Source organism: Phodopus roborovskii, unplaced genomic scaffold, assembly GCF_943737965.1.
Source record: "Phodopus roborovskii unplaced genomic scaffold, PHOROB, whole genome shotgun sequence".
Taxonomy (NCBI): Eukaryota; Metazoa; Chordata; class Mammalia; order Rodentia; family Cricetidae; genus Phodopus; species Phodopus roborovskii.
In genome coordinates this window covers 24,139,829-24,143,128 of record NW_026126409.1, presented here as the reverse complement: position 1 = coordinate 24,143,128, position 3,300 = coordinate 24,139,829, and positions in this window count along the sequence as shown.

Sequence of the window (3,300 nt, the reverse complement as noted above, 5' to 3'; positions counted from 1 at the left end):
ATCTGGTTGTACTACTGCAGCTTTCACAGGAAATCTATGTGCCAAAAGAGTCATTTGACTTAAGACAGTAAACAAGGAATTTGTTTTTAAAGATAAATAGGGTTACCCAGGTGGTCATGGCACATGCCTTTAATCCAAGCTCTTTGGAGGCAGAAGCAGTCCAAAGCTACAGAGAAACCCTGTCTCAAAACAAAAAACAAAACAAAACAAAACAAAAAACAAAACAAAACAAAAAAAACCCAAAACAAAAAACAATAGGGTTTAGGGTTTTACTATGTAGGCCCTAGCTGGCCTTGGATTTAATATTCTGTCTTAGCCTCCTGTGCTAACATCACTAACATCATTAGCATACCAAATCATATCTATCAGGAAGTTAAAAAAAAAAAGTTGTCTATAAGGAGTAGGGTTTTTCCTCCCACCTCTGGTTTGGTCCCACCGCTGCTCCAGCCCCAATTAACACACAGAGACTCTGTATTTGATATAATGCTGTTCGCCAGGTACTAGTTTCTTATCCGCTAGCTCTGTCTTAATTATTAACCCATTTGTATGTATTTCCACGTGGTTTTATCTTACCGGGAGAGGCGGCTGGCGGTTCTCCTCTCTCCAGACTCTCCATCTTGACTCCTCCACATGGTCTTATCTTACCAGAGAGAGTAGCCGCCAGTGTTCTACTCTCTCCATCTTCCATCTTGACTCCTCCTTACTACTTCCTCTTTCCTCCTTGTCTCCTAGTCCCTCCTATCTTCCTTTCCTATTGGCCAACAGTGCTTTATTCATTAACCAGTATGAGAAACATATTTACAGAATGACATCTCCCATAATCTCCTCTTTTCTGTCTAAAATAAAAAGAAGGGTTTTAACCTTAACATAGCAAAATATATAACACAACACTTCTCAAGTAAGAATGACAGTTAGCAAGATCTGAAGAAAATATTTTATCATCTATCCTATCTTTGTGTGTCTAAAGTCTATGTAACTTATCTTTAATCCTAACTAAGGAAAACTATAACCATAACTATCTGCTTCAACTCAATCAAAGACCACAGAAGGATAGTATATAAACTCTAGAAATGACAGAGACAACTCACTGCCTGGCCAGTCACCTGAAGTTTTTCTGTAATCTTCCATCTTCAGCCCATAGGCCATAGTGTGTCTGGCAGACTCTTCAGCAAAGCAGGAAACTTTAAACTGTCTTCTTGTATTGGCAGTTGGTCAGTCACTTTTCTCTGTGTCCTGCAGACTGTCTGGCAGACTCTTCCATGAAGCAGGAACTCTGTAGCAATGTCCATCTTGAATCAGCAGTCACTTTTCTGTGGGTCCTGCATGTCCAGTTTATACAGCATAAAGTCAAACAGTCCAGACAAGAGCAGTATCTTGTCCAAATGGCTAGTCTTGCCATATTGGATGTGTTCTCCATAATGAGTTTCTTCAATGTCGATCTTTCTGACACAGGTGGTATTGCCAGGAGCAATTGTGCCTCAATGTCAAGAAAAACCCTAAACCATTTTAAATGTCATATTCTGTAGGTCTTTGAAAGGTTGAAGAATGCCTATCTATCTCAAATACATGTTTGTATATCTAGAAATCTTAACTAACTTAACTATAAGATCTGACTATCATAGGTACTATCTATAATCTGTATTGAATTATACATTACATTTCTAAATGAGCTATATAAACACAATACCTAAACAAAAGGAGAAATATACACATCACAAAATTGACCTTAAATTGTATCTATAAATGAAAATCCATTACAAAGCAAAGTGTTCATATCTATATCATAATTCCCTTTTTACCTTTAAAAAGATATTGTTTGTGATCATTAACCATTTATAAACAACGCCATTTAAATGAAAACAAACATTTATAAACAATATTTGGGAATTTGTGTGTAATTTTTTCCAAACTGCTTCCTGCTGATAGGGGGCGCTGTCATTGGGGATCCTAAGAAGATGCAGAAATCCTGGCTGTAGTCTGCAAGACTACCTTGTTCAATGTTTTGAATATTGGATCACCAGTGACTCTGTTTCAGGGGGTCTGGAAGAAATCCACCGCTTTTCATTTTCTGTGGAAACAAAAATAGAAATCCTTTTCCCCGGTGACTTGTCCTTAGACTTAAATTTTGGAGTCAAAGCATTTTTAAATATATAAATTGAATTAATCCAGTAGCATTTCTTTTATTAGTTGTTATTTCCTCAGCACTCAAACAATTTAAAGACAACAGAAGAGCGTATAGTATCCACAGTTTTTCTGTGCTGTTTATCTTTACGTGGCTTTTTTATTACTCTGTTTATTTTACTTATATTTTTTAATTTTTTAAGACAGGGTTTTTCTGTGTAACTTTTATCTGTCCTGAAATTTACTCTGCATACTAGGTTTACTTTGAAATCACAAAGATCTGCTTGCCTCTGTCTCCCTAGTGCTGGGATTAAAGGCGTGTGCCACCACACCCAGCTGTTCTCTGTCTTTTTATTATTTTTTAAACCAGTTTATCTTTTTCTTTTTCTCTCCCAAGCCTACGTATATTTTAGAACACACTGTAAACCTTTAGTGGTTTTTCTTAATGTGAATCTATCTTTACTGTAAATCTTTATCTTTGTCTGGCCACGAGTCTTTATCTGTTAAATAACAACATTGATAAAATGAAAGTCATAGCTGGGTCAACCTCAGTGTATCAAAGATGGTGGCGGGTACCTTTACTGCCAGCAGTGAGAGCTGTGCTCACTGCCTTGGTTTGTGAGTAAGGTTTTTTCTTCTGCAGCTCTGGTCTTGTCCCGTCGCCGCACCAGCCCCAATTAACACACAGAGACTCTGTATTTGATATAATGCTGTTCGCCAGGTACTAGTTTCTTATCGGCTAGCTCTGTCATAATTATTAGCCCATTCTATGTATTTCCACGTGGTCTTACCGGAAAGCGGGGGCCGGCGGTTCTGTTCTCTCCCTTCTCTCCATGCTGACTCGTCCTTACCTCTTCCTCTTTCCTCCTTGTCTCCTAGTCCCTCCTATCTTCCTTTCCTATTGGCCAACAGTGCTTTATCCATTAACCAGTATGAGAAACATATTTACAGAATGACATCTCCCATCAGTTGTTTATAAGGTCTATAGGATTTAGTCTTAATTTTTTTTCTTGTCTAATCATACATGCCTACATTGTATGCAAAACTTGGCTCATTTTACTGGGATGAGGTAATTAAGAGAAAAATAGTAATAGGGTTCCCACAGATATCCTTCTACACTCAAAACTCCAGGGAAGACACTCAATATGTGTTGCAGTGTGTCTGTCCTTTCTTATTTCC